The sequence below is a fragment of the Carlito syrichta genome, unplaced genomic scaffold, assembly GCF_000164805.1.
Source record: "Carlito syrichta isolate Samal-C Ts95f unplaced genomic scaffold, Tarsius_syrichta-2.0.1 Scaffold306319, whole genome shotgun sequence".
In the NCBI taxonomy this organism is placed as follows: Eukaryota; Metazoa; Chordata; class Mammalia; order Primates; family Tarsiidae; genus Carlito; species Carlito syrichta.
The window spans coordinates 292435-303451 of NW_007250415.1; the positions used below are offsets into that span (position 1 = coordinate 292435).

Consider the following 11017-nt stretch of genomic DNA (forward strand, 5'->3'; position numbering starts at 1 on the left):
ATAAATCAAAAATCAGCCGGGTGTGGTAGTGCGTGCCTGTAGTTCCAGCTACTTGGAAGGCTGAGGCAGAAGGATTGCCGGAGCCCAGTGGGTCGAGGTTGCGGTGGCCGTGAGCGGCCACTGCACTCCAGTCTGGGTGACAGAGTGAGACTCAACTCAAAAAAGAAAAGAAAAAGAAAAAAAGAAAACACTGGTGCGGTTGAAAGTCTTTAGCTATGACAACCTGAGACACTTGATGAGTCAGTGGACAGGGAGGGGCGCTGGCCTTGAGGTAGGTGAAATGCCAGAAGTAAGTGAACTTTGGCCTGAAACCATTGTGTCTTCTTTGCTTTATGGCCCCTGGTACAGGTCTGAGAGGAAGACAGCCCTGAAATATGGGGTACATAGGCTCACACGTGCTGTGTACCCGGTAGACGAATGTGCTGTTCAGGAGGTAGAAGAGGAGGACATAACCTCTTCACCCCAAGTCCCCAGAATCCCACCAGGGAAGTCTGGGTTGCAAGCTTAATAAGAAGTGACAACTTGCAACCAGGTGCCTTGGCTCACACCTGTAATCCCAGCACTTCGAGAGGCTGAGTTGGGAGCATCTCCTGAGGCCAGGAGCTCGAGACATACCTGGGCAACATAGCAAGACTTCATCTCTACAAACAATCAAAAAATTAGTGGGGTGTGGTGGTGCATACCTACAGTTCCAGCTACTGGGGAGGCTGAGGCGGAAGGAACGCCTGAACCCAGGAGGTCTAAGCTATGTTGAGCTGTGATTGCGCCACTGCACTCCATCTTGGGATACAGAGTGAGACTCCGACTCAAAAGAAAAAAAAGTGCCAACTTGCTTGATTCTCACAATGGTACTGGGGCTTCATTTTCACAATACTGGGAAGTATGTATTTCTATCCTCATTTTCCTGCCAAGGAAACTGAGGTTTACAGAAGTAATATTGCACACTTGGGGTCAACCAGTTAGTAAGTGAGCAAAGTGGGATTTTAACCTAGGATATGTGGTCCCAGAATCCATGCTCCTTCTACCATACTAAGCCAAAAGCCAATTCCAGAGCCAGAGCTGCACCTGTTTTTTGTTGACCACTGCTAACTTCTACCCTATGCAAGCCTTCTGGGGAAGTCAGGAGTAGAAATAGGTCCGAAAAAGTTTGCCAGATTTTTTATACAAAAATTTAACTGTAAAACATCCTACACGGAAGAATGTTCTTACTGTTAGTGTCATGCAGCAATGACCACCTGGGATGCTGTGCAGTCGTGAGCTCTCTGCCATGGGGAGGAGTCTCCAAGCAGAGGCTGGACAAGTACATCTGTCAAAAAACTTATCAGAGATTCCTGCATGACTGGCAAGGGTTAAGATTGTTTCCAACCTAGAGATTTGGGGATTCTCATGTGTGCCTTGCAAATATCTGAGGAGTATTCATGATGTGCCTTACTCTCCTATTTATAAAGAGAGGCTGAGGCACAGAGAGGTTAAGTGACTTGCCTAAAGTCACACAGAAATTTGGAGACACACCGAAACCAGGGATGCTCTCCTCTTGTGTTTTACAGTTCACAGCAGTCCTGGACAAGAGAAAGATAAGAAGCTTCACCACCATTTTCCAGAGGTGGAAACAGGTGAGAAAAGCTAAGCGTCTTGCCTGAGATCAGACAGCCAGGCAGTGATTTTTCTGACTCCACACCCCACCTTCTTTCCCCGGGTGTTGGGCTGATCCCAGGAATGAAGAGGCTGAGGGAGCCTGGGTTGCCATGGTGACGGTCTTTTCTTGCCAACGTTTGGAATCACACCTGCATGTGTGTAGCAGGGAACGACCAGAGCATGGGAGCATCTTTGCTCCTCTCACAGGGGAGGGTGCTCCTGGGAGGTGAAAGACCCTCCAGTTCTAGCGAGGTTAGCTTTACCATGTGCCAACACGTGTAAACAGTATCTTCCCTCGAGGGTGGGCAGTGGCTAACCCACTCACAGGTTATGAAGCAACTGGGCTTCAAGGTGTTGGGTCACTGAGGTCTCACCTTTAAGACCAGTTGGGATGGGGAGTCGAACCAGGGTGGAGATGTGCTGCTTTTGGAATTCTCAGTGAGCAGCTTAACTCCCTCACAAGAGTCAGCGGCCTTTCCCACAGTGCCCTGGGGCCAGGAGCACCTGACCCAGCTTACCTGTGCACTCTGGAGTCCCAGCAGGAGCTACTGCGGGGAAAATGCAAAGAAGTTGCTCTTATCACACAAATCATATATGCTCATTGTGGGGAAAAATGTTTAATGCAGACATGCAAAAAGAAAAATAATTAAAATGTCTTGGAATCTCTCTACCCAGAGACTGGCATTTGGTCTGTCTTCCTAAACTATAAATATTTTTATTCTTACTTATAGAGAGCCATACTATACATGCTATTTTAATTTGCTAATATATTATATATATTTATAACTCGCTAATATATACACTATTTGTAACAGTTAATATATTGTGAGTGTCTTTCCAGGTTAGTAAATATTCATTGATAGCCTAATTTTAAAAGTACTGTGGAGGCTGGATGTGGTTGCTCACGCCTGTAATTTCAACACTTTGGGAGGCTGGGGCAGGAGGATCACTTGAACCCGGGAGTTCCAGACTAGTCTGGACAACATAGTGAGATCCAGTCTCTAAAAAATAAAGAAAGAAAAGCAGTGTGGAAAGATATTGTAAGGTTATACCATTATTTATTGGTCAGGTACCCAACAGGGGTTGTCTATTTAATTTGTTTCCTTTGCTTTTCTAAATAATGATGCGATGAACAATCTCATGTTAAATTATTTGCCCATATTCTTAATTATTTCCCTTAGGATAACTTCCTAAAAGTGAGAATGCTGGCCAGAAGCATGCATATGTAAAGTCGTGTAAAGCTTACTATAATCGTGGCTTTAGTTTATTATTCATCTACAGTCAACCCCTCAGCTATTCAGGGATGGTGGTGCATGGCAGACCAAAGCCATGAACAAGATCATGGAAACAGTATTGCCATTTCCAGTGTGCTCCCATCTGAAAATGGTGTTACCTGGGAATTAGTAATCCTCTAGCCAGAGTCATGTAGCCAGGGAGGGAGGTGCAGGAAATTGTCTGATGTCTCCCTGTCTGGGGCTCAGTTTAACATTCTCTCCTGCTGCTCACAGGAGCCTCAAACCAAAGGATGCCTTTATCTCTGCATCTCCTTGCTTCTCTCCAGATCTCTGTGTGTTGGTGTATGTCTGTCTTCAAAGTTTCTGTCTTTCTTTATGTCACTGTCTGTCCCTTTCCTCTCCTCTCCTCTCTCCTACCTCCCTCTCTGTCTCACCACTCAGGAGAGAAACAACTAATCTTCTGGCTAAATAAGTCTAGTTGGTAGAAGGCAAGCGTTAAGCACAGCAATTTCTGGATGCTGAGAGGGGGGATATATTTAGCTTCCTTCTTTATACATCTCTGTACTTGCCAGCACCTTCTCCCATGTAAAGGCCTCCTTCCAAGCTACAGGCTGCCAGGCTCTGAGACACAGAGTCCCACACTGACCACAGCAAGGTGGGATTTAGAAGTAGGCCCACAGGCCCATTGTATCCTGCTCAAGATTGGCTGCTCCCGCCCCCAGCCCACTCTGGCCACATCCACTTCCGCTCTGAGAAGATTCTCTCAGGGAAAATCTGGTCTTCCCCCACCTTTCTCAATAGCCCATCACTGTGCTTTGCATGTAGAAGGTTCTTCAGAAACCTTTCCCGTCAGCTAGAAATTCCTCCAGGGCAGAGATGGACCATGCTCCATATGCTCACCAAACCTCCCACACTTGTTGGATGTTCAGTGTCTGTTCAGTGTGAGAACAGAGGAAAAAAACCTCAAGAGCAATGGAGATGCCCCAGGGAAGGGCTACTTAACCCAATTACCCAATCACAGCTTTGAAGGCAAGATCACTCCAGATGGACAGATAACAGAGCTAACTGTATTGATTAGTGTGGTCAACTTAACAGGTTTTATGAGTCCGTTGTGTGCCCCCCCCCCATAAGTAAGTTGTTGGAACTGGGAAACTTTGAAGGGCACTTGGAAACTATATTTCTAAGTTTCAGCCACTCACAATCTTTCATTCTTCTATGACCACATCCATTTCCTGGAAACAGCTCAGACTTTAGAGCTAGGCAGATATGGTTCAAATCCCAGCTGAACCACATGCTATCTAGGTCATCACTGGCCAGTTAAAGAACTTCTGTCAGCCTCAATTTTGCCACCTGTAAGATGGGTATGAGAATACCTACTGACTGGGCATGGTGGCTCATGTCTATAATCCCAGTACTTTGGGAAGCTGAGGTAAGAGGATTGCCCGAGCCTGCGGGTTCAAGACTAGCCTGGGCAACTTGGCAAGACATCACCTCTACAATAAATCAAGAAAAATTAGCTGGGTGTGGTAGCATGTGCCTATAGTTCCAGCTACTTGGAACCAAGGCTGACATGGAAGTATCACCTGAGTCCAGCAGGTTGAGGCTGTGGTGGCCATGGGCATGCCTCTGCCTCCAGCCTGAGCAACAGAGTGAGACTCTGACTCAAAAAAAAAGATACATTAAAAAAAAATTAGCTCAGTGCAGCAGCACGCACCTGTAGTTATGGCCCCTCGGAAGACTGAGGCGGAAAGATCGCCAGAGCCCAGCGGGTCAACACTGGGGTGGCCGTGACCGTGCTACTGCACTCCAGCCTGGGCAACAGAGTGAGACTTCAACTCAAAAAAAAAAAAAAAAAGAATACCTACCTTACTGGGTTGTTATGAGGCAGTTTTTAAAGTGCTTGCACATGATAAATGCTCAGTATTGGTTATGCCAGTAATTCCCTATGCTTTTTTGTGTTTTTTAGCTTGCTCACCTGAACAAGGGACAATGATCCCTGCCTCATGTTCTTATCAAGGCATGGTCAGGCTCATGCATGGATCTCAAGAGCAAAGTAAAAACATGGAGACTGGTTGGGCATGGTGGTTCACACCTGTAATCCCAGCACTTTGGGAGGCTGAAGTGGGAGGATTGCTTGAGCCCAGGATTTTGAGACCAACCTCGGCAACATAGCGAGACCTTGTCTCTACTCTAAAAAAAAAGGGGTTTTTTTAAGTGTAATAATTTTTTTAAACAAGCATGAAGACAGTGTACCCTCAGGATAGGTGTGTTTGGCAGCACACTCCCTCTCATGTCAACTTGGAAACCCTACAGGTTTAGTAGAGGAAAAGGGGGAGGGGCTAGAAAAATCATCAAAGGGAAAGCAGGGGGATAACTGGATATATATTTCTTTTATTTATTTAAGTGCATAATGTTCCCCTTTTACAAGTGCAAGGATGGTCTCTATCTTGTTCATCCTTATGTCCCTAGCACTCCATATAGTGCCTGGAACAAAGCAGTCACTTAATAAACATGCACGCAGGCACGAATAAGGAATAAATAAATGAACTCCAGAAATTGAAAGAGAATACTCAGGCCCGAGAGACAGAAGCAGTTATTCAAGATGACCCAGATGGTAAAAGCAGAGGGCTTCTCTCTCCCTCCTTCACACGGCCTCTGAGTGAAAAATCCCAGAAAGATGGGCACTTGGGGTTGACAATTTAAGCTGCTGGGGATCCCGTCCACAGGGTGCCAGAATTAGATCCGCGGCGGAGGGTGGAACTGCGGGGTCTCCGGGCGGCCTGGTCGCCTAGCAACAACCTGCGGCTCAGCCAATCACCGCGCGGCGCTGCCGCCGCCGGCTCTGCTCCCGCTTGCTCGCAGCTTGCACGGTGGGCACGAGGGAAGCGGGGGGCGCAGCAGCCCCGGGGGAGGCGCCGGCGAGCAGAGCTTTCTCAGGCTCTCGGCATCCCTGCAGGGAGCACCTGGGAGTCTGCTGCTCCTGCCTGGTCCCTAATCGCAGGCTGACTTACAAGCAGCATCCTCCTGCTTGACTGCCCCCACTCCAATATTGTTATTATTATTACCTTAACAACAGTCGATTACCTAAGCAGGCTTTCCCTCCTGCATCTGTTTATTCTCACAGTGACAACGAGCCCCAGAAGAGCAGTGACCCCGATTGCTTTACCGTTTTATTTGTATGCTCTACACTCAGGGGCATTGACTGACAAACACTTTGACTGGAAGCTACAGTGTCACTAACTGGAAGGTCCACTGAGTCCCTCTGGGGCAGTGAGTTTTCATCAAGGGAGGCTCTGTTCAAAATAAGTTTTAAATGAAACCCAAATATATAAAACAACTAAAAACAGAGCTGGGTTAAAGCTGTTCCGAGACCCTGTCCTGTTGTGACACTCCACCTTAAGAAGGTAGGCCCCTCAAAGCACTGTCTTGAGACTCCTAAGATTCTAGGAGCCTGGGTCAAAAATACCAGTCTCAACGAATTCTCTCATTTGACTGATAAGAAATCCCGCCCAGAATAAAGGGGAAGCTCAGTAAATATTGGCTGAATGGAGAGATGGATGGATAGATAAATAAAGAATAGATATACCCTAGGTCACACAATCTGTGTCAGCACAAACAGAACTAGAATGTATGTGAATGCTCACGTTTTTCTGCTCTGTTCTGAATGCATTACAGGCTTTAGCCAAAAGCAAAACAACTTTGACCTATTTAGCACTTAAAACCAAACAATATTTTTTGTGGATAATAGCAATCCTTCACATAGACCTTTTTCTAACCCTAAGCGTTTACTAAATAATTGAATTTAAAAGTTCAGATTGTCTTATGTCCCGTTGCCATGGAAACAGAAGAAGCCCCCCGCTGGTTCATCATCCAGGTTCCTAGCAAGGTATCCACAGGCCTCTTTCCCTGCTCTCAAGTACAGGACCCGGGGTCTCACCCCCACCCCCTGTACCTCTCCTCCAGAATCCAGGCACACAACCTTCCAACATTTCACTGCAGGCTTTTACTGATCACCCTGAGGTGAAACAGGCAGAGAGGAATGTGTCTAGAAAGTTCTCTGGAAACTTACTCTTGCTCTTTTCTCTCTTTTTTCTTGGTATTACCCAGAAGTCCCTTTGGAATCCTGCTCCAAGGTAGAAACCAACATGGCCCCTATTTAGCCTGGGGTCCTACAGATTTCTCCCTACACTACCAAAGGGACTCGGGGATGGTGCCACAGCTGTGAACTAGTCACTTCCTAGTCTTAAGGGTCATTTTGTTTTGTGTGTGTGGTCTGGGACCTGCAGGGGAGCCTCTCCTATACAGAGAAAAGGTCATCTCAGAGTATCTCCTTGCTCGGGATTCTCTCTAATTATGGCACCACCACAGAGGAAGGCCCAGGCTCCCCGCCAAACTTAGGCTCCCTCCCTCTTTCAAATCCATGATGAGTAGCGCTCATTTCTGCTGACTGGAGTAATTCAGTGACCCAGCTGTCTGAGGTTTCAGCTGGTTGGGTCTGCTACCTGTGTCTCTCTCCCTTTTTGTTGCCTGCAATTTGAAGTCCTCATGAAACCACAGGGTTCTTAGTCCCACCCTGACTGTTTACTGCTTTTAATAGCTACCACTTTTGGATAACTCCTTAATGCTGGCCTCGTTGAATACTCACAACATTCCTTTCAGGTAGGTACTATAGTTATCTCCTCTTTATAGATGAGGAAACTGAGGCTTAACAGTAATTCGCCTAGTGTCACCTGACTGGAAAACAGTGGAGCTGGCCTCAAAGTCCTAAGGGGCCCCAAAGCCAGTGCTGCTTTTGCGCAGCTAGCAGTCTTCACCAGGTATGTGTCTCTGATTCCCACTGTGACAGGACCTGCCTTTCCAGAATTCAGTGTAGGCCTACCGCCTAGGGGCTCAGAAGTCCCTGGGAGACAGGAAGTCTCTCTTTAGAGCAACAGAACCCAAATCACACCCCTCTGGGCCCAAGACTCCTTCTCAGGCCAGACTGGTCTCTTCTCAGTAACTATATCCTGAAAGATCTGCCTTTCTTTTACCCCCTGCCCCCACACTTTCATTTTTTTTGTACTACCTCTCAAGACCTTTCTCTAAAAAGCCCAGCTTAAAATCTGCTCCTCCCTAAAGCCTTCCCTGATCACCCTGCTCTGAGCTCTCTGCCCCTCACTATTTCCCTGAACGACTGCCCCTGGCACTTATTGTGACTGCACCATTGACCTCAGGCTGTCCTGAGTCTACTGTCCTGGCACTCGCTGCATTCCTTGAGGATAGGGACTATATCAACAGTACCTTTCTTGGTTGGGCATGGTGGCTCACACCTGTAATCCCAGCCCTTTGGGAAGCCAAGACAGGAGGATCATTGGAGCCCAGGAGTTGAAGACCAGCCTGAACAACATAGTGGGACTTCATCTGTACAAGAAAAAAAAATGAGCTAAGCATAGTGGCGTGTGCCTGGAGACCCAGCTACTCAGGAAGTTGAGGTGAGAGAATCACTTGAGCCTAGGTGTTCAAGGCTGCAGTGAGTTATGATCATACCACTACACCCCAGCCTGGGCAACAGAATAAGACCCTGCCTTTAATAAATAAATATAATTTGAAAAGAAAATAAAAGACTAGCCTTCTTCCCTTTGTTGCCTGATTCAGTGTTGAACACTAAGTAGGGTTTCAAGAATGAATAAATGAACTACTACTATTTAATGCTCTAAGAGCAGAGATTATTTCTATTTCATGTCTCAACACTTAATTCAGTACCTAGCACACTGCAGGAACTTAGTAGATGTTTGCTGCATAAATTAACGATGAGTGAGTGAAAAATGAATGAATGAACTAACTGAAGAAGGAGACCAAAGAGGGTTTTTACTCTACAGACTCACAGGAATCTTTCCAAGTGGGGCTCAGGCAAATCACAGAGCTGTCTGCTCTAGCAAGTCTGCTTCTAACCCGGACTCCCATGGGAATGTACTCAAGATTGAGGTGGAGCCAGGAGGAGATTCTTTCTTTTCTGTTTTTGTATTTTTATTTTTTTTAGGAGCAGGGTCTTGCTGTGTTGCCCAGGTTAGACTCGAACTCCTGGACTCAAGGGATCCTTCTGCCTCAGCCTCCTGAGTAGGGGGGACTGTGGGTACGTACCACCATGCCCGGTTGAGGAGATTCTCCTCTCTATGGTGTTTTTGTGAGGAAAGAGTTACCCTTAGGATCCAAGGGCGTGCTCCTAACACAGGGGAGACAAATACATCTGAGGGTTTGTTGACTGTTTGCAGATCTCAACTGTCTTTCCTGAATTTGAGCCCAAAGAGAAGCAAAGAAAACAATGCTATTTTAACACTGTCTAAGGGAGTTGGTTTAAAAATGGATCCTCCAAATGCAGTGTGGGATCTTGGATTGGCTCCTGGGACAGAGAAAAACATTAGAAAATCTGGTGATGGTTATGTGCAGTGTAATCCCAGCACTTTGGGAGACCGAGATGGGAGGACCGCTTCAGCCCAGGAGTTCGAGACAAGCCTGGGCAACATAGCGAGACCTCATCTCTACGAAAAAATTTTAGACATTAGCTGGATGTGGTGGTGCACACCTGTAGTCCCAGCTACTGAGGAGGCTGAGGCAGAAGGATCGCCTGAGCCCAGGAGGTCAAGGCTGTGGTGAGCCAGGATCATGCTAAGACACTCTAGCCTGGGCAACACAGTGACACCCTGAATCAAAAAAGAAAAAAGAAAAACTGGTGAAAATTCTAATGAAGTCTGCAGTAGGGTTAATAGTAATGGACCAATATTGATGTCTTAGTGTTGACAGATGTGGTAGGGTCATGTAAGGAGTTAACATTAGGGGAAACTGGGCAAAGGAGATACAGAGCTATTTGTGCTATTTCAGCAATTTTTTGGAAAATCTAACATCATTGCCAAACAAAAAGCTTATTATTATTAAATTTTAAAAGTCTATTTAATTTAAAATAAAAATAATGACCAGGTGTAGTGGCTCAAGCCTGTAATCCCAGCACTTTGGGAAGCTGAGGTGAGAGGATTGCCTGAGCCCAGGGGTTTGAGACCAGCCTGGGCAATATGGCAAGACTGCGACTCTACAATAAATAAAAAAATTAGCTGGGTATGGTGGCGTGTGCCTGTAGTACCGACTGCTTGGAAGGCTGAGGCGGAAGGATTGCCTGAGGCCAGCGGGTTGAGGCTGCGGTGGCCGTGAGCATGTCACTGCACTCCAGCCTGGGCAACAAAGTGAGACTCCAATTCAAAAAAAATAAAAATTCAAAAGAAATAAAATAAAAAAATAAAAATAATTTTAAAAACACAGGCTGAGCAAGACACCCAGTGCCTGGCACTCACTGGGGCTCCATTAATGCCTGCTGATACCAGGGGGATGGATTGATGTGTGTCACTTGAATGAGCCGCTTTCCAACTAGATGTTTCTACCGTGTAATCAACACATTCAGGGCTTTACCAGATCTTCCACTCAATGTCCTTCTACGCAAAAGTTCAACGGATTGTTTGGGAAAAATTCATCTTTATTCATTTTACTGGAGAGGTTTAAGCATGTAAAACACAAGCCCTTCCGAGTGAGTTGAAAGATACCAATTCTAACACAGTAGTGGGAGTTACAACAACCATACAATGATAACATTCCTATAGTATTTTATACAGAGTCCTTTTTGTATTTGCCATGCCATTCTATCTCATTTTCTTAATGTGTAAATAATTGCTTGGCCACGGAGTTCAGCAAGACAGCTGTCATGTTACTTGCAAAGCAACTTCTGAAATTGTGATTTGAGAGAAAAGTAGAATGCGGAAATTATCGCAGTCTTGCCTCTGGAGTATAAACCTGGGAGAATTATCTAATCTCTTTAAATCCCTGTTTCCTCATTTGTAAAACGAGTATAAAAATAGTATCGGCTTAATAGGGTTGTGAGGAGATTAAAGTAAATGATGCTTATAAAGCATTTCGCACAGGACCCAGCTCGTTCTAAGTGCTTGGTAAATAGCTATTATTGACATGATGCTAGGATGTGAATCTGGGCAGAATACCTTTTTGCAGAAAACACTCATCTCAAGCAGATAACTAATTCTGGGAATGATTTTTTTTTTTTTATTGAGTTGGAGTCTCACTCGGCTGCCCAGACTGGAGTGCAGTGGCCGCTCCAGGCCACCGCAGCC

At 46.0% G+C, this 11017-nt stretch overlaps 1 protein-coding gene across 1 annotated transcript in view; it reads right to left on the reverse strand.

The window, feature by feature from the left end:
- The window catches only part of PNPLA1 (patatin like phospholipase domain containing 1), a 44031-nt gene that overhangs the window by 23415 nt on the left and 9599 nt on the right, over nt 1–11017 (reverse strand). The window lies entirely within an intron of this gene.